This window comes from Neopsephotus bourkii, unplaced genomic scaffold, assembly GCF_033783945.1.
Source record: "Neopsephotus bourkii isolate Nb327-2 ecotype Australia unplaced genomic scaffold, CSIRO-AGI_Nbou_v1 NB_1655, whole genome shotgun sequence".
Taxonomy (NCBI): domain Eukaryota; kingdom Metazoa; phylum Chordata; class Aves; order Psittaciformes; family Psittacidae; genus Neopsephotus; species Neopsephotus bourkii.
Genome location: NW_026902129.1, coordinates 2,559,789 through 2,583,755, shown reverse-complemented (window position 1 = coordinate 2,583,755; position 23,967 = coordinate 2,559,789). Strand labels below are relative to the sequence as shown.

The 23,967-nt window shown below is 42.4% G+C and overlaps 1 protein-coding gene and 2 long non-coding RNA genes across 6 annotated transcripts in view; 1 reads left to right on the top strand and 2 right to left on the bottom strand.

Moving 5' to 3' along the window:
* Positions 1–23,967, bottom strand: part of LOC133223842 (uncharacterized) — a 487,088-nt gene that overhangs the window by 70,618 nt on the left and 392,503 nt on the right. The window lies entirely within an intron of this gene.
* The window catches only part of GLI3 (GLI family zinc finger 3), a 206,690-nt gene that overhangs the window by 83,901 nt on the left and 98,822 nt on the right, over positions 1–23,967 (top strand). The gene's annotated exons all lie outside the window — the stretch shown is intronic.
* Positions 2,311–3,729, bottom strand: LOC133223851 (uncharacterized). The gene is made up of 3 exons (XR_009728708.1): positions 3,549–3,729; positions 2,557–2,673; positions 2,311–2,399 (listed from the first exon to the last, which is right to left on the bottom strand). It is a non-coding gene; the product is annotated as an uncharacterized LOC133223851 (long non-coding RNA).

The following is a 23,967-nucleotide window of genomic DNA, read 5'->3' as shown; positions in this document are numbered from 1 at the left end:
GTTTTCAATGTGGGTAATTTTTTGACCCTTCGCCTCATACTTGTTCTTTCAAAGTGTTCTTATTGGCCAGATTTTTTTCACGTGGAGCAGCTTAAGAACTGAGGTTGGGTCAGTATTTAGATAGTTAATTACTGTTTAAGCTGTGAAGTTGCTTCTGGAACCATGTGGGGTTAAACTAGAGCTTGAGGCAGCAATGTAAAATAACTGGTTGAATTTTCAGAAGTCCTGAGTATCAAAGTTTTGGGGGGTTTTTTGGAAGCTCTTGGGTGCTTGGTCATTTTGAGAGTATTTTAACTTATTGGAGTCTCAAATAAATAGGATTTACACTCCGAATGCCTAGTAAAGTGAATCCCACTCTTACAGCCTGATTAGGGTTCCTGCAAATCTTGGCCCTAACTTGTAGCTTTGAACAGTGATATCATCCTTGTGTGTATTTTGCCAGTAACCAAGGTGAAAATAGGCTGTGCTGTAATGCACCTGGTTAATTTTGCTTCATAATGAAAGTGCAGATGTTGTCAGGTGTGCAGTGAACATGGTAGGTCCCAGGGGAGCAATTATCAGTCTGGCCGGCTCTACTCACACCTTCATTTTTACATGTTGGGCGCATGGTTTTTTTCACACTTACTGAAAGAGGCTTTTTCAAAACCAAACCATACTCTTAAGCTCATTGTCATATTGCAGCGTTTATTCGTGTCCTTGCATTCCACACACTGCAGGTTGTTACTGAAAAGTCTCAGAGTTGAGTGTCTGCTTAATTGTTGTCCCCAGTAAAGTGCCTTCGTGCAACGAGGCTGAAACTTCAGGTATCCGCATAGAAAGAAAGGAACTTGGATGTGGAAAGTAGTGCAGAGGCCTCATGGGGAAACTCTAAAAAGAAAACACTCCTTTTAATAGCCAGTTACAGTTGCTAAGTGAAAACAGTGGAGTTAACCTGTCTCATAGTTTAGACAATCCCAGCACTTACAAATGTGAAAATTAATAGTTAAGGTTGTCATAAATCTTACACTGCCCACATAGTAAATAAGCACACCATTCTTACCAACTTTAAGCTACATTAACTCAACTCCAAGTAATTACTAGTTATTTTAGCTTTGTAGTAGACAGAGGCAGACTAAATTCTGACTATTGGTTTTAAAGCCCCAAGTGCTGCTTTTGTAGCTCTAATGTCAAAATCCTAAGAACTACAGAGCAAATCTTGCATGAAAGAGTAATAAACCTGGTGTATTATGCTAAGTGCTTATGATACATTCCTAAAACCCCGAAGTACAAGTGGCTAGCTATACATTTTTACCAAAGCTGTGTGTTAACAAACGTTTCCTCTTGAAATCTCCATACAGGATGATGCAGGAACATCTTTTTTTGGATATTGCAAGTGCTAAACAGGAATATTTGCTTTCAAATAAATAGGAACTGTGCCCTCTTATAACAGTTGAATGTGATATTATACTGTAAAATCTTACCAGTTTAGGTTGCAATGAAGGTTCCAGTAGGTGGGAAATATATGTTTCCTTACCTGATGAGGGTGCAAGGACAGAGTCCAATTTATGTCCACAGTCACTTCTTCCTTTACTTTTTGCTAATCATTTGGAAGTGATGTGTTAGCTATGTATGCTTCGGTCACCTAGCAACATTAAAGAGGCTTGAAACAAATTGTATTTGGAATAGGCAGTTTTGGACCATGATTGCATGCAATAAATCTGGGTTCTCCAGTATCAGATATTGCTCTGACTTCTCCAGGTGCCCACTTTGTTAGGAAACATTTGGAAAGCAATGCCTTCCATTTGCTTAAACTTAAAGTGACTTAAGTTTAGCTCAGACTTGAACAAAACATTTGGAGAAGAAAATACCATGAAAGAAGACCCTGCTCTTCAAAAAAACCCACCTGTGTTGCAGTTAAATGGGGTTCCCACCATGACAATTACATGTGGTGATCCTTAGTGCCGTATCCTGGGCATTGAATGAAGTGATCTCTGACATAACTAGTGCTTGGGACCACTAAGGCTTTACCAGTGCTGGCTAAACCAACACTTCAAACCACAGCAGCAGCTAAACTAAATGTTCTTGCAAAGTGTGTACCTACAGTGTGTAGGCACTAATGAAATACATGGGTATTTCAATATGTAGCAAGAAACACAATAGGTAGGTAATGGTAAAGTTGAGTATCTCACAGTTACTTTCCAAAGGTGATGGTTTGTGAAGGTCCATAGACTCCAGAAGATTGTTGTTCTTGATAAATAGAGTGGGGAGGAGTAGTGTATTTCCCCTCTACTCACTGGCAGCAATTACAATATTCTGTGTAATTACAGAGATGGGGTTTGTGTACATTCTAGCCTCCGTAAAGAGCAGGCATCAGTCGGTGATCCTGATTTCTGTTGCCCTCTTTCGTTAGCACTCTTGCTCTGAAAGAATAAAGGAAAAATCCCAAACCAAACCGTCATTAAAACCTTGCAAGAAGAGACTGGGAAGGGTGTAATGAGCAGTGCTGTGCTGATATGTTTTAATAAATATTAGTTTACTGCATACCACAACAGAGAGCAAATACATGCAATTAGTTACAAATTTCTTCAGTGTTTGTACTTATAAATCTCTGCCTAAGTCTTCCCAGCTGGGAGTTAGGCTGGTCTTTCTGCTGTGGAAGCAGGGCTTTGTTCTCATGTTCAGCTTCGGCTCAGTCTGGAATAATTCAGAAACGTATTAGATAGATTGCTGCTCCCAAAAGGCATAATGAAATAACCTTCACTCCCAGCCTTAGGGAAATAAGCACACAATCAGGGTTTGGGCAGATTTCTCGATTAAACAAAGAACTAACTGTGCACAAATTGCTCCGTAACAATTTGTAAAGAGCCCACTTTATAAATTTCTTGCAGATGTAAAGCTGATATTTGTTAATCAGAATGGCAGGGCTGTTCGAGTTGAAATGTCTTCAGCATTTTCCCTTTGCTCTGTAATTAGTATCAGAAATATTTAGAATTGAAATGGAACTGGTACCGCATCCTAGGTTATTTTTGATTTGGTGTTGGGAGCTGGTGAAATGCAATGTCAAACCCAAGCTAAAAACCTCCATTTAATACGTACAGGGAACTTAATCCATCTGGAATAGATTCAGGATAACTTGGTGCTGTCAATTTTTATTTTGTTTAATTTCATATGGTGTTCAGCAAAGGAATGAAAAGTTATTGCACTTAATGTTGTTGTGACTTAAGGTGTTCTCCGGTCAAATTATTCAATAAATCAAAATCAGGCTCTGGTTGTAGCTGCTAAGCGTTGTTTAGAATAGGATATTTAGGAGATTTTTAGCAGTTTTCCATTGATTGAACAAGACGCGTGTCATGCAAAAAGCATGCAGTATTTTGATGAATAGCTGTATTAGATGGTAAGTCTAGGGACCCAGTAAACACAACTTCTTATTTTAGTGGCCTTTGTTTTTTAGCTCAAGGGCCTCAGTGTAAAACAGAATACCACTCGAGTATCATTCTGACGCCTTACTGCTTATCTACGACCTATGGTCTTACCCTCTGAAGTCTCCTCCAACATTTAAAAATACATACCTATTTTGTAGGCATTAGCTTGCTGCTGATTACCTCATTCTTCAGCTAATTAGGTGGTTCAAAGTCCTGCTTCCACCTAAATGCACAAGGATATTACTGCAGCTTGTGGAGAGAGGTAGAGATTTTCAGGCTATTTCCAGGAAGCAGCCTTCCTGCTCCTTAGGCTGGTGTCTGCTTGCATCTCTGCCTCTTCTTCTTGGCCTGCTGCATCCAGATACCAGAGCTGAAGTCAGCAAACCTGCAGTCACATAATAAGCAGAATCTTTTCCCCGGTTTCCTATGTCATGCACTGAAGAGGAGCTGTGTGTGTATCAGCACAGCTGCCAGCAGATGCTGGTAGGTCCTGTTTCTACAAGCACCGTGTTAAATATCAGTATAAACTGACCTGATTCTAAAAATGTGAAGTTTCCTCCAAATGCATGCAGCTACTTGCCATAAAGTACAGCTTGAGTACTACATAGCCAGCTGCTGCCTGGACCAGCTTAAACACCAAAGGTGTCAGTGTAGCCTGGGGAGCTGCTGAGTCCATGGCGTGCTTGGTGTTCGGCCCTAGAACATCATCTGTCTGCTGCTCTGCACTGACAGTAAGTTATTAGTTGGGAAGGTTTTGACATGGAGGCTCTCTGCAGCGTTCTACCCTTTGTAGGCAATGTGTAGTTCCTCACATAGGCCCAGCTGGCCTCACACCGCCTACCCCTTTCAAAGGAAATATGTGAGACGTAAGAAGGAAGCTTGCTCCTGTGCTCCATTAAACTAGTGACAGAATTGGGAGTTTCTAGTTGTGTAAGTTTAGCTGTGGTTTGGGTGTGTGTTGTAAACGGGGAGATAAAAATACCTAAATACATCCTGAGTGAAGAATGGACTTGCCACACGTGGAAGTAAGAGTATAGCCCCCTTGCCCATGTTGTTTTCTTCATGCGCCTGGTTCAGTGAATGGCTTTTTGTGTGAATAGAGTAGCAAAATACTAAAATGGTTTCAGGAGGAACGAGTGCTTGGGCTGCTCACTGTGAAGGGAAACAATGAAATGGTAACCAGCATCCTGAGCTAAAGAGAGGAAAAATACAACTGTGTTTACTGGGAAATTCATCTTTTACTCTGTTTCATGTTTGACAGGACCTTCTGACAGCTTTTACCGATCAAGCAGATATGAAACACTGTTCAAACTGCTTGTATTCTTGTAGCTGAAGCCAGGGTTAGGAAATGAACTTTACAATTATAGTGGACATTTAATTAAATACAGCATTGTTCACAGTAGAGACTAGCAAGAGCTTGAGGTGCTCTGCTTTTACACTGGAGAATCTGCAGTGGCATGTTGAACACGAAGGCCCCAGCTTGGTTTTCTTTTAGAATTGCATTTAAATGTACACTAGATACACATTCATCACTTTAATCTAAACTCTACTGTAAATTGACATGTATAGCCTCTGAGATCATACACTTTCACAGAAGTACTCTAATGAAACTTGGCAGCTTTCACCCCGTAACATCATTTGTTCCATTCACTAGCAAAAGCAGACCTCAAACAAGTCAAAACTGCTCAGTAATGAGTTCCATTATTTTTCTTCATGTTTTTGGAGTTTCAAAAGCCTCCTGTCCTGTGTCTTTATTTTACCATAAGTCAGAATAGCACGACAAGCCTGTAGATGTATCAAAGGATAGCTTTCTTATGTGAGATCCTGAGATTTGTCATTTACTGTAACCAAGCATGGGACTTCAATTAGCATGAGTGACTTCTTGTCAGCAAGGAAGCTTTCTTCTCAAAACTAGCACATTAGTTGCTTGATGTTCATGGATGCTGTTACATTACAGCTGCCTGTCACCTAGATGATTCTGTCATACTCTTTTGCATTCCTTGTGATACTCATAATGCTGACATGAAAACCGGGTGCCAAAGTAAGCTCATAAATATAAAGGCTTTGTTTGAATTAACCATTTCCTCATGGAAAACGACATGCTATTTTCCTCATGGAAAATGACACGCTGTTTATTGCAGAAGCATCACTGAGGCTGGGCTGGTGAACGACTTGGTCACAGCCATTTGTTGTCAGCAGTAAGCGAGGTGACTTGCTCAGTTTTGGGATGGAATGGGGAGAATGAAACTTGACATGCTGTTTTGCCTCTGTAAGGGGCAATCAGCGTAACCCAGTGCTGTCCATCTTAACCTATAGGGATGAGGAAAAACAAAGCTATAGGAAAACCCCATTTGTGCCACTTGTGTATCTGGTGGAAATAAAGCAGCCTTTCCATGGAGTTTCTCTTGTGTGAGCTGTGATGTCTGATCTGTCTTAGCTCAGAGATCTAACTTGAGCTCACTGCAGTGGGGCAGTAATACCTGGATAGGAAGAAATTACTGGAATGCATTCAGTATGGCTCTTTCAACTTCACTATACAAGTGATTTTTGTAGTCATTCACAAGTTCATAGGCTTTATTGCACTGAATTAACCTCTTATGTTAGCTAAAAATAACCACAAAGTCTCTTCTATATTGTTTTTTTTTTATATGTGTATATATCTATTTTTAAATCTATTAATATATGTAAATGTAGATCCTTTGTTCTGTGCTTTTTCTAACATTGAAGAAAGCATTAAGTATTAGTAAACTGAAGAGAATTGTAGTTGCAAGGGAAAGAATATCTGGTTTAGTATAAATGGCTTCCCGTTAAAATATGGCCTGATTCAACATGTGAGCTGGTGACCCACTGAAGTCAGTGTTGGTCTGCAAGCCATCAGCAGGTCAGTCAGTTGATGGCTTCCAGCCTATCTGTGTGGGTTAACCTCATTAATCTGCACAGGGATTAATGTGTGTCTTCAGGGGCTGTTCTGATGAACTCTCTAGATTCGTATTTTTGGAAGCAGGATCAGGTGCCCAAGAAGTCAGAGGGGAGAATTTGTCTTAGTAATTCATTAAATATCTCTGTGTGTATGAATTCTTAAGTAATCAAGAAAAAGCCCTCAGAAAATGTAGGACCATGGTGCTACATGACCTGGGATTTATAGCATGCTAGGGGTTCCCACCAATTATGCCATGTTGTGTAAGTGAGCTGCGTTACAGAGCAGCTAGAAGCAGGGGAAGAGGATACAAAGCCTCTTTTCAACAGAGCTGAAAATGTCTTTCTGATAGCAGAAGTGAGGAATGTCCATTCGTTTCCATCTATTCCTGACTTGGATTGCTTCTGTTCTGATTTGTTTTTTCTTGGCTTCTGCTTACTTTGTACTTTCTGTCAAACCTTTTTCCTCTCTTTTCATACAGTGTTTCTGCAGCATGCCTAGATAGTGATGAATGGGAACCCTGACTCAGAACACCTGGCTGCAGTGAGGCTTTAACGGTGAATAAGCCAGCTCATTTAGGGCAAAGAATTCACGTACCTCATTCTGGTGATCAAGTTTAAACAGCAGTCTCATATATTCAGACTCCACCTTGTAGGGGAAAGCTGCATATGCAGCTGATAATATACATTCTTTTCAGCTTTCAGCTTGGGTCTCTGTAGTGCCCACAGGTTTTGATATGTCACTATGTTTTGTCTTTACTTTCCATGCTCCAGAATCCATAGGTATCTCCTCCTCTTTTTTTTGAAAGGAACTGAAGATGCCTTTCTGTGGCTCTGCCTGTGGTTAGTTATTTCCATGTGGAAGTTGGAACCAGCTTCCTTCTATGGGAGTACCCCTGCTGCCTGTTTCTGTTGCTCTCTCCATGTATATATGTGCCTTGTATTGCAGAGCTTTCATTACATAGCTTGTGTTCTGGTTGTTTCTGAATGATTGAGAGGTGCAGTCTAAGAGTTCAGATGAATATGGTGAGGGGAGGGAGGTAAAATTTGGTGGCTGGAGGAAAGTTTGGGTTTTCCATTAGCCAGTGATGAGAGCTGGAAACACCTACATGCCACAGGCTGCTCTGAACACCTTCATTAAGATGGAGTGAATTGGCCCTGCAGGTACTTGGATCTATGATTGTTCTAGCAGAGTAGAAAAAACACCCTAGACTGAGCACTAAACTTTGATAGGACAACTTAGGTGTCAGTCTTGTCACACATCCAAGTGCCTAGCCTAAGACACATGTAAACAGAATAGCCATCCTAGGGATGAAATTGTGCCAGCACTCTGGATGGCAATCTTGTCACCAAATCACCAGACTGTCAGATTCCCACTGTATATATATATGTATATATATATATATGTATATATGCGTGTGTTTTTATATATATATATGTTTATATATCTATATATATATATATATCAGCTGTTCTCCCACTCTGTGGTTCACTTTTTACTTGACTAAGTTTTCTTGTGAGACTTTGTTTCTAATTTACCTGTAAGTAAAAAGGGATCCGTCTACATTCAGGGCTTTATTTCATTAAGTATCCTTTAAATGCTTCTACAAAGCATTTTTCTGTGTTAATTTGGACACAGACTCTCTTTAGTCCTTTCTCTGTAGTTTTTACCAGTGTCTTTTAAAACCCTTGTTGTTTCTGTCCACAGGCTGGACATTTCTTGTGGCTGCATTTGCTTCCGCTCTATATATGACCATGATTCCTACTGCTTCTTGCAAGGTTGCGCTGCTGGCATTTTGCAAGCTCCTTCTTGGAGGATTGCTTCTGCTCGCCCCAACAGATCTGAGGCTTGTTACCCTTGGTACTTTGTGATTGTTTTGTTTTCCCTTTAGAACTTGAATTCAAATCTGGCCTGGTCTAGTCTGCAGACAGAATGTCAGATTCTCTGTTTTTTGGAAGTATTAATTATAGGGTGTCTTTAGAGCTTCTGATGCCTGCTGTAATCTGATCTCAAATTAAATAATCCAAAGGTCTCCAAACCAGCATGTTAACTCATCTGTCCCAAAGCAGTAAGAAATTTACTTGAGGCTTTTCCCCTTAGAAGCCTTAACAAGTGATATATCTTGGATGTTTTAGGTTTCAGTAGTCTTTAAGTAGTACAGTTATACTTGCACTTCTTCATGAGACTGTCAGCTGCGAAACAGACCCAATTCTTCTGTCTAGCAACAGTGAATTTCAGTCACAGGGAGATGTCTTGGTGCCTGTAGCGTGCCTACTAGTCAACACTTAGGAAATGAGCCTGCACAGTGAACTCTATAGAGAGCAGAAAGGACTACTGATCCATGAGTTAGCTTGGAGAATCTGACCTTTGCTTCCAGGGTAGCAGTGCTACAGTGTTGGCAGAAACGATGGACAGAACAAAGAAGCAGGTGAGAAAAACCAAGGTTAAACCCAGTCCTCTATATTAAGAATTACAAGGACTTCTTGATGTGTCTAGATACTTGTCTGTGTCCGGAAGACAGATAAGCAACAAAAGACAATAGGAAAAGGAATGACCTGATGTAAGCAGTAGCAAGACGTGACCTATGCAAAAGTCATAGGTTCATAATTCTTAACAGGCATAAAGGACATTAGCTTTGCAGAAAGCTGTTGCTACATCTTTGCATAAAGGAGAAAGAGCTCTAAGTAGAAGGCTCATCAGTTGGCCCTCCTATTGTAGGAAGGTCAGAAGAAATGACTCATGTGTTGCTGATATGTAATATAAATTCTCCCAAATTAATGAAGATGGCCACATAGGGGTAACATCATCTAAAGGTGTTAACACAGCATAAGAGGTAGGAAGACTAAGAGGATGTGATAAGAATGTGGTAAAAGGCATATTGTGTGCCACTCCATATAGGTAGACAGGGTTTATAGAAATGATAGAGGAATAACAAATTGATACATTAAAAAAACCCAACAAAACAAAACACACCACAAAAACACACCCCCACCCCCCCCAGCCAATCCCAAAAACTTATAAACCATCACTAAACTTGAAGCTCAGAGCAGAGGGTTTTGTTTTGGTGAGGAACAGGTTGGTGGGCACAGACTGAGATACCAGTCTATAGGGATGTGCCTAGGGTGGTAGATGTATCTGTAGTTCTAGCTACCTTGTAGATGCCGATCTCGATAAAGTATCCATTTAGCTTTAGAAGCATCTGGTCTTCTCAGGCTAACTGATGTCACCTGTTAGAATATACCACGGTACGTCTGTTCAGCATGGAAGGTCTATGTTTCTGTGATCACATCCTGCTCCTTGAATGGACTTGTGTGGTACTGAAAATAAGAACCTCTTTATTGGTGAATGATGGACAATGTATACACTGTGCCCTAGTTAAGTGTACACAGCTTACTGTATCCATCTGTAATAATAAGAAACACATACATATAAACAAAAAACCCACAAGAAACAAAATAGACTGTGCCAGAAACATCCCCAGTAGCCATCAGGGATTGAATATGTATTTCTTTTAAAATAATCTTCTATTTCCCTTTCTATGTCTGTACTCGAATGAAAATGGAATTCAGGCAAGGTGGCAGAGCAGCACCAAAATACATAACCTGTTCTGAAGATGAGGTGTTGGGAGAAAAATGAACTGCAAGAAATTCAAGCCTTGAGAGAGAGATTGAAGAGATACAAAGAGAACTTTGCATGCTCTGCGTGGCTGTTCTACCCTTCAGTCAGCCAAGCACAGGGTGACAAGTTGTTGACTCAAAAGCCTCTGCAGGAATGTTAAATGGTTATCGTTATTTAATACTTAGGCTCTGTTAAGTGACAGCCTCCTCTTTACATCTTCAAAACGCTTTTCAGGCATGCGCTAGTTTGCAAGGCTGGAGCCTGCTCTATATTTACAGGCAGGCCTCGAGGTCTGTGTTAAATCCCACAGTGGAGCTGAGCTGGGGAGGAGTTAGTTTCTGCTTTCACTGGTCCCTACTTGCTCTTTGTAGCATAGAAACAGTCTCAAAAAGGTTGGCTTTGAGGTTGTGGCTGGTTCCTTTTTACCTGTGATTATTAGGGGTTGTTCATGTAGAAGCTCTGCTATGAAGCTGTGGTGTACAAACTAAAACAGCTCCTCACATGGCAACTTTCATCTTCAGGGAAACCTAAAACTCTGCCTTTTCAGGGGTCTGGGGCTAAGTTACGTTTTGTTGTTGGTGTTCACCCTGGATAAATGCCGTTCTCTAATCTCTTACTGGGAACTTCACAGTTCTTACCAGGCACTGAAAACAGCTTGCGTTCTAAAAGCCTGTATTAGATAGTCTGGAAAACTAAAGATCAATGTTAATGGTGAAGCTTGGATTTGATTCTTGTCAGAGTAATATATATATTTGAAAATTGGAAGTGAAAATTCACCCTTCTTTAAGTCTGGTAGTCCCTGTCCACCCCCTCCTTTAAGCATGTTGACTTTAGGGAAATATAACTTAAGGAACCTGTGACTTGTGTACTTTAATCTCTACTGAGAAGCCTAAATTTAGGCCCTGCTCCTTCAGTCTTGGCTGTAATTATTGTGTGCTCCTTCCTCAGATTCAGTCCCTCCTTTGAGTTCTGTGACGTACTCTGAAGAGTTTTGCTTCCTTTGTTTTGCAGCTGACTTCCAAATTGCTGTAATCTGGTCAGTATTACATGATTATTTCAGCTTAGAATATCTCTACCACACAATTCACATGCTTTGTAATTAAGTTAGATTCGCAATGAAAAACTGGATCCAAACAATGAAAGACAAGGACAAGACTTGATCATACAGCTCAGGGGAGGAAAAACCAGCAACACCCCAAACCTCACCATATTAAAGCTCTAATTTTTTTCATGTGTTTAGTTCATTTTTGTCATCAGATGTTCTTCTTTCCTTCTTCGTCTTGCCAGCAATGCAGTGCAGTATTTATGCTTCAGATGTGCTTTGGAGAAACTATGATTTTGCAAGGTGAAATTGCCTCTTGGACCTTTTACAACGCCCTTTGGTGTCCCTTTATTCTGGAAGAAGAAAATGTTAGCTCGGCAGAAGCCAGCATGAGAGTTTTAAGACAGTTCAGGTACATTAAAGTATCTTATACTCACAAATTCAGGGGTTTTTTGCATTTAAAGGGCTTGCATTTTTTTATGAATAGACAGTGTGTGTAAAAGTGGAGTACATTCAGCACACAATGAAAAATACCTTTGTTAAGAAGTCGGGCTGTTAGAAATCCCCTTAATACTGGGAAAATATCAAGTTATGTGACAGTAGTTGCACATTTTTGAAGCATGACGAAGTAACGGATCAATTGAAGCATTTCCCTACCCTCTTGTTCCCCCTACCCCCATGGAACTGGGAGGAAATGGATCCTACACACCCACCCATTCACAAAAACCCTGGCGGGAAGCCAGCTACACTCTCTCTCTGCATCCCTGAGCTAAGCTCTGGTCTCTTTTCCCCTTCTCTTACTCCTCTTTGCCTGCCAGATTTGTACATATTTAAGTAACAAATGAGCTTGAGGCCTTCCCACAGAGGTCCCTAGTATTGCTCACTATCAGATCCTTCTCCCTGTGCTTCCTAAAACCTGTGTTTATGCTGGACTCCAGTTTGTTAGGAAACATTTTTCTTTTTAGCTGTTACTTTATTTCCTGATTCTCCTTCAACTCTCTCTGTTCTTGTCTGTTGTTTCAAAGTGTCTGTGCTGGCATAGCCTCCTGCCAGCAAGTGATGGGGCAGGGGAAAGAAGTTCAAAAGCCCTTGCACACATCCGTATGTCAGAACTTTGCCAGTACCTCTTCCCCAGCTGGTTTGGCAGCAAAAGTAGTACCTGTTATGGAGGCAGCAGCCACTGCAAGCGCTCCAGATGCCGTGGATGGAGCAGTGTGGTGCGATTTAAACATACAGTTCAACATGCCTGGGGATTTGAGCCTGAAGCTGTCAAATGAAAACCAGTATGTACTGAATTGTCCCCATAGTGATTCTCAACTGCTTTGGGAATGTGGGTTTTGGAGCATGTCCAGAGTCCAGCTCCTGCCACCCCTAATCCTCCTCCTTTTTTTCCTCTTTTCTGTGGTGGGGTTAACACCATACAAGGAGGCACTGGGATATTAAATAGAACATTGGCTGGAAAAGCTTTTCCCAGCAGACACCTCTATATTTTATTTGATGGGCTGGAAACTCCCTGGCATGTTTTAGCCTCCAGTCTGCTAAGGGCTGGTAAGGTATGAGCCTCTCTGAGAGGGTGAATGTGTCTGTAGATGTCAGAGTGCCTCGTACAGCCATGCCCCACTTAAGGCACTGGCTCTGCGGGAGTATATCAGATCATTGTGGGTTCGTACATGGGAGATGCAGCTCCCAGCCTCTGGGAGAGCTTCACTGTACTCTGTTGTCTTCATGTGCTGGCTGCATCTCTTACATACAGGCAAAACCCCAGTGGCCTGTTGTATGTGTGTGTACCAAATGTCCCTGGTCCTGGTAGAAATGCTTTTCTTAAAGAGCTGAATATGCAACACAGCATATTAACTTAACTAGCCCAAAGCAGCCTTGTCCATTTTTCTTCCAGGCCCCTGTCAGGCCCTCAGAAGTCATTACGTTTGGAGCCTGCTGCATGCTTCGCAGGGTTTGTGTGAGATGAATGAACTGGGTTCTCAATCAGACTTACTTCAGTCTTGCCATGCATACTGCTGGTCATCGATGCCAGTCAGGAGTTATTCATGTCCCTGTAGCGTAGGTCTCATTTCAGCATGGTCTTCTTGCTCCTCCTTACCTGCTAGCTCAGCACCAGGGAACAAGGAGCTTCCCTCTGCTCAAGGCACACAGCTTCAAGCTAGGGATTTCTTTCTGCTGAGCTCACGTGTGCAGGAGAAACAGCATCCACCCATGAGCCAAGTGTTCCAGTTAAAGGATGAACTTAATTGGGGATTACTTACAGAGAGTTTGCTGCCCCCCTGACCCTCACCCTGTTATGCACAGCTTGGGAGTGGGGAGAGGAGGGAGCATAAGGCTCTGGTTTTCTCCCTAAGCCTGTCTGAAAAAGAGACTCTCCCTTGAATATTTTTTCCCCAAAAGCAAATTCTACGCCAGATCTGTAATCAGATACAAACAGGAACACATGCCAGAAGCAAAGGCAGCCAAAGGGAGCTTTTCATCTTGAAAACTGCTTTCCCACCTGGCCAAGAAGGCCCTGCATGTACCTGGCACGATGTGTCAGCCCTCTCTGAGTCACCCGTTAGGGCTGGCTGGGTGCTCAAATATCAGATCTCAGCTCCATTGAGTCCTGGTTGTTGCTGCCTTACTTTGACCTTCCCAGTATCTTCATTTCTGTTTCCCCCAGAACAGACCATCTTTGTGTCTGAAGAAGGGGATAGTTACTTGTTCTTCTGAAACACTTTGTTTTGGTCTCACATTCTACTGTACCTCATCACAGGATTCCTCACTGTGTTCATTGTCTCTGTTGTTGGTTCCCCCCAAGTTCTACCCATGACTTACTGATGAATCTGCAGACCTAAGAAGAACAGTTTTCAAGCTCCTACCTGCTTTAGCAATTAGGGATTTTTCACCCAGTTCTGGAGATCCATTTTGGTGAACTGAAGAAAATGCTAAATGTATTTGTTGCTGCTTTGAAACCTTGATGGTGTTTGCACATGAGAAAGGGACAAACCCCTCATATTTGCCCTTGTGCACTAAAGGGCAGCTTGTGCCACCACTATTGTAAAGAGCAGTGAAGTGTTGCCATCTTCTTTTGACTAATGAGAGTATGGCACCAAGAGGAATCTAGGATCCCAGGCTATTGTTGATGCTGCTTGTTCACATTCCTCTATCAAGAAGGCTGCTGAGCTCAAGCATGATTGAGAGTCTCTTGAGGATGACCCTGGGCTTGGGCATCAAGTGAGAGGTCATTTTTTCCAAAGAGATGTCACCCCAAGTTAAACACTTGGAAAAGACAAGCCATGGCGATCTCTTGTGGAGCTAAAACAGAGACCCGCATTTCTTCAGTGAATGCTTGTTATGTATTTTCGCTCCTTAAAGGACATCCTTAAGATTCTCACACAAGTTGTTCTCTTTAGCTTGTTTGAAGTTCATTTACCCATGCTGCAGTATGGGTAGATGAAATAAAACTGATTGCTGACTGCTTGAGTAAAGAAAGGAACAGAAATAACACTTGCAGAGAAAAAAGGGACAATGGCGTGTCCTGTGTTCCTAGGACTCTTCTCTGTGTTTGTGGCTCAAAGGATTCCTTATATCTGAGCTATTTCGTGGAGCTTTTCTCCTGGTGGCAGGATGGTGTTCTGCATTTGGATGGAAAGCTGTGGTCTGTTGGCTGGTGCCTGAGGTGGAGCTTAGATTGACTCCAGCTCCTTGAACCATCAGCCTGCAAGCATAACTTGCAGAAGCTGAGCAAGACCACTCTGAGTAAAATTTAGGTGTCTTTTAAATACCAGGACAGGCTGAGGCATCTCCTCTTTCATTCAGGTTGTCAAACAGAAGGTAGAACTGGGACGTGTACATGCAAACCATTTGTATTTTGCTATTAATACATGGAATAAATATGTGTAATAAAGGAATAAACGGAGTTGCTGTCTCTTAAGTCTTGTACTACTCACAGTTGTTCCTACCAAAGATGCTTTAAGGACAGTGGCCAGGCACATTCCAGCTAGTAGCTGAGTGTGCTAGGGAACAAAAAAACTGCAGCGAAGGATTCACTGGAATGTTGTAAAAACCGGCTTGTATAGAAGTGGTCTGTTTCAAGTTGAAGATTGGTGAATGGCATAATGAAAAATAAATTGTTTTTCCCCATTTTGCATTAGAAAAGCCTCAGGCCAGAAACATCTTGAAAGAAATGGATTTTTTTTTTCTCTATTGACCTTCTGAATGGATCAGAGTTGTTTGGAAAAAAAACCCCATCATATTGTTTGTGCATAACCCACAAGAGCACCAGGGTTTGGAGTCCTATTTTTAGTGTCAGTAAGTCAACCAGCTTGGTACGCTGGGAAATCCCCAGCTCCTGGCACCTAAAGGTTAATATTATCAGCTCTCCAAGAACTGGTTTAGGAGATATTTTAGTTCCATTAGCTCAGCTTGTGTTATCAGTTGTAATAATAATAGTAAATTTATTGCTTGTATTATCGTAGCCTCTCAAAGAGCTGGCTGAGATTGTTATTTTCTCTAGTTCATGCTGAAATTTAGGGCTTTTATTTTCACTTTAAACCTAAATTCAGTCTTTCTGCTAAAACACTTGGAGAGGATCTGTCTACCTCATGTGTTCTAGTAAACAGTCTTCATTAACCCAGATAGATCTTAAAGCAGAGTGTGGAAGAATTCTCAGCTCTTAATAGAGAGAATGAAAAATATCCACTGTCCAGGAAGCATTAAGTAGTCAAAAAATCATTGATACATGATGTGCAATTCTGGTATGGACCAAAACCTTTAAGCAACTTTTAAGATCATCACAGTTAAACCCCACAGATTTTAATGCCAGCAGATACCATTTATAACAAAAATGTACTGTCCTGCTATCCCCTGGGTATTCAAAATAGGAACTTTGTGTATGTGAGCATGCAAAACACATACTATTGAAAGATCCTGTACCTACCTACCTGCTTGTGTATGTTTTTGTTGTTTGCTCACAGGTTATGAAAGCTGGGAATTTCTCATTTTCCAGCTTTTCTCTGCAACTATAACTGGAAACATACATGTGGGTGTTTGGAGGTCCTGTTTAGTGGGTTTTTTCTGTAACTTTGTTTAGATGAAAGCTGAGATTCTTACTTAATGACATGACTGAAAAGACTGGAGTTAAACAGCAGAACACCACTGAAAAGAAAATCAAGATCTATGATAAAATCCCAAGAGCTGACTACACTGATTCCACTGAAATGAATGATAAAAGGTCATTGACTTAGCGGGGCTTAATTTCACCCTAAGAATGAAAATAACTGAAACTTATGTTTTGAGTCACTGCAAGCTTAAAGTTATGGATGCCAAGGTGTCTTAACCTTCACGGTCATAACTGATAACACTTGATTCCCCCTAATAGAAATGTTACCTGTTCCTCTCCTCTTCATATGATAGTTGGCATAACACCGGTACTCTCACAGCTTGTGAACCTTCACCCTACAGCCAGGTGCTATCAGTCCTTGCTTATAAACTGAAGGGTTTTTAGATTCTTTTTTTTTTCTTTATTTTTGTCTGAAAATGGATTTAAGATGTTATGAATAGTTGATAATTTATTTTTTGAGGTTATACATCATAAGGTTAAGATCTGGGCATACCATGGGTCTGTGCTTTTTGACTGATGCCAAGAGATGTCCCTTCAGCTTCCTGTGATAGCTCCAAAGACAATGGTAGTGATGGATGTGGTGAGAGTGCCTTTACTTGTAATGAGCTGCCTCAGTGTCCTTTCCTTCAAACATGTATTTTGATTAAAGCTTTCAGTTGGCACAAAGCAGTAAAACCAGCAGGGTGTGACAGCAAACTGTGAGGTGCTTTGCTCTCTTGAAGGGTGTATTCCCTGGTTGGTGATGAGTGTTCTCTGGAGCTGCATCGGCACATGAAGAGAGCTGGGGATACAGCCTCCTAGCACTGGCTGCCTTCCATTGCCTCTCCTCTCCATGCCTAGTTGTCTTCCTCCTCCTTTCGTACTTGTTTCTGGGATTTGAGTGTCATGTGCTCCTGAGGCAATTGAATTGCCATGTATAATTTGTCCAGGAAGACAGAGCTTAGTGCTTTATCTGGTGATAGCAGCATTCCAGTACCTAAAGGGGCTACAAGAAAACTGATGAGCCACTTCTTACAAGGGCCTGTAGTGACAGGACAAGGGGCACGGCTTTAACCTGACAGAGGGGAGATTGAGATGAGACATAAGGAAGAAACCCTTCCTTGTGAGGGTGCTGAGGCGCTGGCACAGGGTGCCCAGAGAAGCTGTGGCTGCCCCATCCCCGGCAGTGTTTGAGACCAGGTTGGACGGGGCTTGGAGCAACCTGCTCAAGTGGAAGGTGTCCCTGCTCGTGGCAGGGGGTTGGAACTGGATGGGCTTTAAGGTCCCTTCCAGCCCAAACCATTCTATGATGTCTCAGCTGTGCAGCTTTCTCAGTGTTCCGTACAACTTTCTGTTGTGTGCCAATTTAACAAATCAGTTCATGATGGAGGTGCATAAACCTTTTAATTGCTAAGGGTAAAACTTACTTCCCTTTGTGGAACCAAATATGCCAAAGCAGGCTACCAAACAGCACCGCTTTTCCAGTTTAACAGGTTTAGCTGATGTTACTGTATTGCTAATGATTTTATTATAGTTTCATAACTCACCTGTGGCTGGCAGTAACCATTTTGGCTTTTCTGTTTGTGCCTGTGCAGCCTCAGTGATAGTCATCGGGGCTCTCAGCCCTGCAGATAATCTCTTCAGGGTTATCATTTACTCACAAACAGACGTGTGAAGTATTTGTGGAAAGGCTTTTGAAGTGGCGTGGCAAGCGGATGCTGCCCAGAGCTGCAGAGCAGGCGGTGTTTACACAGGGGCAGAGGATTTCTCTGCCCGGAGTGATTCTCCTCGAGTGCTCGTATTCTGCGGCTACGCTGTTTGCCTTTCTAATGAAGTGAACTGTTTGTTTGAAATATGTGGTAGAAGGTATTTAAACAGAGACTAAAGTAAACTTTGGGGCTGTTCACATAAGCCATGCATATCTGGTTTGTGAAGTGAAGGAAAACAATTTGGCTGCAGCTTACCTCTGGGAAGGGCAGTTAGGAGCTGTTTAAACAACGAGCTGGGCTGCAGCCTCTTAGGGGCTTTCGGTGATGACTGCTGCTCATGTAGGCATTCCTTGGGATGCTGCCTCGATGGAGAGCTCAAAATTACTGCCCTTATTTAAAAAGGGGATTTATTCATTAACTGTGAAAACTTGGGTACATTCATATTTGATTAAAACCATCCCAATTAGACAATGGACTGTTGAGAGCCAACATGTGCTCTTGCCTTTATAACGTCATTAGTAACCCAGAGTCTCCACTTTGAAATCAGATCGTGCCCGAGTGCGCAGACATCTGTTTCTGCGTAGCCAGATGGAGGTCAGCAACATAACTTAAACTGCTAATCCTCATTGTGGAGAGGGGAACAGGAATCTGAGGAAGGTAGTAACAAATGAACTTGGATCTTGCTCCTGGCAAGGCACGAGGTATCGATAGCTGATACAATGCTTGGAACATGCACTGCAGAGCTCTCTGGTAATGTTTTTGCGTAACCGCAGGCAGAAGTTCAGAGAGCAAGGGAGGGCTGGGCAAAGTGATACTCTGTGGTTATGGCATTGCAATTCGTCTTGGAGAACCTCGCTGCTGTTCCCGGCCCCGCCACAGTTGTGCCTAATGGGAGCATTAGTCAGCTGCGGTACGGGGTTTCTCAACAATGACTGGCAAAATGGAGATCTTGATGGCGGGGAGTGCTTTTCAGCCCCTGTCATAGCACAGGACAATTAAAACCCATCATGTGGGGAGTTCAGAAGCAGAGATTTCCAGCCCTGTCCAATAGAGACCATATGTTTCTATCCATCATTTATATTTTTTGGCGGGGAAGAAAGTGCCTAGTTGGTTGGGACTACAATGCTGCATCCTCTGGTATTGTTTCCTTGCTCATTCTCCTCGGGAGTAAGGGGAGTCACAACACTTGAGACTCCTTGGCCTCAGCATAGAGATTAAAACAAACAAAAAGTCCTTATACTCCTGGAGTGCAATAAATATGCTAGAATTTCAGTAGGGTCCAAGCAAGTGACAATAGTAGCATTAAGAGCTGGCAAATCCTTTGATGTTATTGACCAGAAAAGGACTGCTGTCGTCTCTGTCATGAACATTTAAACTTTTGACCTCCAACCTTTGTGTCAAATGGCTTTTCCATATGGAGGGTTACTATACCTCTCTGAGTGCCACTGCATTGAGTAGAGCATCAAACACTTCACTGGCGGGAAACTGATGCTTAATGTGTTGGAAAAGCTCCAGGACTGCCAGGGGATGGCACTGAGGAGAGCAGTCTCTTCTTCTTCAGCCAGAGGGTAAATGAAGTCCCCCATTTTCCTATAGGCAGATCACAGCTATCCGTGGAAACACAGAAGGGAGTGTTGTTCCTTCATAGGCACAGGGCACAGATACCTGAAGTTATTACCATCTCCTTTGCAGCATGTTGTGCAAACATACAGCTGAAAGATGGGCTTTTGCAGGCTTGGGAAGTCTTCATGCTTGTGCCGCAGAGCTGTATGGGCCCAAGTCCCGCAGCTTGGGCACTGCTTGTGGTGAGGTGATGGCTGAGGGTCAGCGGAAGGGGTTTGCAGGTATCTCGGCCTTGTGGGGCATGCCAGGAATATGCAGAGCATGAGGGGCCACACTGACCCACACCACAGGTCTGTATGGCTTGGTATCTTCTCCAAGCAGTGACCAAAAGCAGATGCACAGGAGTTAATGTAAGAACATGGCAAGCGATTCTCCTCTCCTTTTACCCCTGAGCAGTCCCCCAGCTTCCCAAAACTTTCAGTCTAGGAATTTCCTGGTCTGTAAGCGGTTTCTACACATGTGGACCATTACTACATTTCTCTTCTGTGACTTTTCCCTGGAGGCCTTTGAAGCTCTCAGTGTCTAGCTGTGTGGCAGGGAATGGTGGTGTGGGTGCCTTATCTTCATTTGGCCATCTTTCCTCTCTTCTGGCTCCTGTTGTCTCCCCACAGCACTCTTGGCTTCTCTAGGATGCAAAGAGAGGAATGAAAAGGAGTAACCTCCTCTTTATTGCCCCGTTACCCACCCAGGGGTGCAGAAGGATGACTCTTTCCCTCTTCTCTCATATTTGTGGGGTTGTGCTTTACCTAGCCTTACGTTTTATCCCATCTTATCCCTTGCCAAGCTGAAGAACATAGCTGTGCATAGGCAGGTAATGTAATCTTTTCTCTGGTCTGCCTAGACCGGAGGCTGGAGAAACTGATGCTGTTGTAATCAATTATAGTAGAGCCAAAAAGCTTAGAGACTGGGGCCCTATTGTGCTAAGCACTGTAGACAGCTGAGGTAAAGATGGAAACTGCCCTAAAGAGTTTGCTTTTGTGCTGTTGCCATGCAGACCAATCTTTGCTAATGCCATGGACTGCTTTGTCTGCTACTGCATTTGTCTGCTCCTGCCTGTTCAGAACTCTTGTTCTTCCATTTTTTTCTCTCATTAATGGGAGTGGTTTTCCTCCCTGGTGAGGCTGGAGCTACCCATCAGTCCCTGACAGTAGAGTCCCAGCAGCAAGTCCTGTGCAAGTAGGAAGCAGTGTGGGCAGGAATGCTCAGGAGATGCCATTTCTGCAGTTGTGTGCCCCTACTCCACAGCTCTGATGTAGCATCTGCTTTTGACACATCACGCTGCTAACTCGGGGCTGTCTTCAAGGGCTGGTAGGACCATGAGCAGTAGTTGAGGTGAGGCTGTTGACTCTGATTTTTTGACTTGTGTTTTTTAAACAAGTAATCTGACATGCGTGCCCTTCATCCCATTTCAGTGGGGCACCTGCTTATAGCGGTGGTGCTAGCTGTAAGTGGGTGATGTAAAGGCTTGGCTGCTTTTGGTAAACAACACTTAGTTCCCAGAGCAAGAGATACATAGGTCAGATACTGCAGCTGTGTCTGCAGAGAACGAGAGGGGATGACGATGAACGTGTTGATATGACTTTGTGAGGAACTTCCCATATGTTGTAGAGAAAAAAGCCCTTTGGTGGGGAAAAGGAAATGGGGGGGATCTTAACAATAATCCTAAAACCCCACAAAAAGCTGATACTGTACCTAAAGCTGATACTCTCCTGCTTTGAGTAGTAGGAAACAAAGAAGTTTTCTTTAAACAAACTTAAAAAAAGTTGTCATAAGCAAAACCCTAGAGAGGTGAATAAAGAATGAGCAGTTTTAGGCAATTGAACCACTCTTTTTCAAGAAATAGTAGACAAAATACTGTTGTTGTAGTTCTTTATGGGCACTTTTCACTGGAGAGGGTCGATGTCTCAGCAAGGAGATCTCCATGTTACCACTGGGGCACAGGGAAGTAACATAATTTGACTGTGGCAAGTTTTGTTAGAAATACTTTCCTCAAAGCGTGACTAGAACAAGCTAACTCAGATTGACTGGAATATTGGCAATATGACATTCTCAAACATAGGCTGAATGAGCACTATGAACCCATGTCAATAGGACAAATTAAGGGAACCTACCATAGTTTCCATCATCAGTAATGATCTGAAACACAAAGCATGAAAATGGAATAGAGGGAAGAAACTCTCGAAGAAACTGAGGGAGGATCAGAGAACAAGGAGGAAGAAAACATCTTAAAGTCAAGTATTGAGCAATGTCAAGAAGTAATAATCAAGAGTCAGTTTGTGTTGGTGCCTTTGCTTGGCTTGAGTAGCGCTATATTTGCTAGAAATAGTAGGGTAGATCACTGCCACATGGTGAAGTCACTGTCTCGTAGTGGGAAGATGAAAGGTAGTGTTACTTGAGTCTGTGTGTAAGCAACACATACTCCTGCTGGAAAGAGGAATTTGCAGAAATAGGTTATTTGTATTATAAATTTCTAAGGCTTCCTCTTCCATGTCAGCCTACATGAAAACCTCACGTTCAGGAGTGCAAGGGTGACAACTGTGTATCTCTCCCAAGCTGGAAGAAACCCAGGGAGCAAAACCAAGCGACTGATTCATTTAGAATATGAACACAGAGATTAAAGGATGCAATAAATGTATACTATCGAGTGGCCTGACGGCACACGTGATAACTGTCTGCTCATCTGCAAGAGCTTGGAGAGTGTAAACACCACAGAAGGAGAGTAATTGCTAAGGATGGTGCACAGAGAAGCGAAATAATTACAAATGTTTGGATGAAACTTTCAAAAATCAGGTTGAACAGCAGGGAAAAAGAAATCTCTCCAAGTGTTCATCTGATTGTGCATCCCATAGAATCTGAACTGGTTTCATATCTAAAAATAGACATAATTGATCTAATTATACTTTCCCCTCTCTAATTCCTATCATGCCATAAATTACTCATCAAAGCTGCTAAGTATAACCTATTTCCAAGTCTTTCACCCTGTCGTCCAGACCTTCAGCTGCTGGAAATCTGTTTAGCTACAGATTTCTGTTCAGTGAAGATCTGTTTAGTGATCTTCATCATGGTGTACTGATACCTAACTGAGGTTTGGCCTTTCAGATAGCTTTTAAACACGATTCTGATACACAGAAGAGTACACAAGTCTCCAAAGCATCCCTTAAACAAATAACGTTTGCAGACTGACTCACAGTGCTGATAAGAATATCACCAAAGCTCATTGAATGACCTGATTTGTCTTTATTTGTTCCCACATCAAATCAGCATCAATAGAAGGATATTTCTAGTTTTGTTTTGTTTTGTTTTTTCTAGTTTCTAGCTTTGTTACCTCTCCTTAGCCAAAGTTATGTTTGCGCCTGGAAGGTATTTGTCATTGCTGAGTTAATGCGTGCAGCTGATAGCAGGGCTTTTGAATGCTTCTGCTGAGCCATGGGGAATAACCAGTCTGTTCTGTGGCAGCTCCTTGTTCCTACTAGTTAGGAAACCCACCTTAAACCTCTGCTTAGGAGTAGTTTGGAGCGGAGAGCTTTGCTGTGAGATTTCTCCTTTAGTTTTCTCCAACATGGATCAGGATTTTTCTTGTGTATGTTTTCATTTCTTGAATTTCTACTTTGTAGCTCAGCTCCAGTCCCTGCAGTTAGCTGTGCATTACAGCACTGGGCATGCACATGTACATAGGTTTAGATGTGTATATGTTGTGGTTATGATCCAGTTAGTTGCTGCTCATGGAGGAGGAGGTGTTGTGGATGTGATCATAGAATCGTAGAACATTTAGGGTTGGAAGGGGCCTTAAAGCTCATCCAGTTCCAACCCCTGCTACAGGCAGGGACAACTTCCACTAGATTAGGTTGCTCCAAGCCCTGTCCAACGTGGCCTTGATCTTTCACACACATGTGTAATCAAAGTTAGAATCATAAAATCAGATAGGTAGGAAAAGACCGTTAAGATCATCAAGTCCCAAAGCATTCCAGAGCAGCTGGTTGAAACCACTTGTCTGGGGCTGTTAAATGTTATACATGGATGCTGGTTTTGTTTTCCATAGTTCCTGGAGGGGGGGATTTTTTAAGCAGTGGAGAGTGCACTGATGTGTGGTGGCATGAGAAGTTAGGGAGAGCAGCAGCAAAACAGCAAGTGTGTTGCAAGGCAGAAGATGAATTATTTTTTCACTGCAGAGCCCATTGGAGGTAGTGGAGGGAGGGATTTCTTTTGTCAGCTTCTTGGCAGAGGACAATTTGTCATTTTCTTGCAGAGACCACATTATTAAGTTTGTTAAGAAAGGCTGCATGGGATCCAGTGGTTATGAAAAAGAGGAGCTGTGCCAAACTAAGAGCCAGCTATGGCAGAGGAAACAATTTTCCCTCCAAGTAACGCTGGGATGAGGTTAAGGTGTCTTGTCACTGTCTTCTGAAAGCATGGGCTGATGAGCTGGCTGTATGCAACCATTGCTCATCTTCATGAGGGTTTTCTGAGGTTGCTTATTGGGTGAAGCAGTCAGTGTTGTTTGAGTGGAAGAAGCTACTGAGGTGTGGGATATTCCTGGTGCATTTCCAGCAATTTCCTGTTTGTTCTTGTGC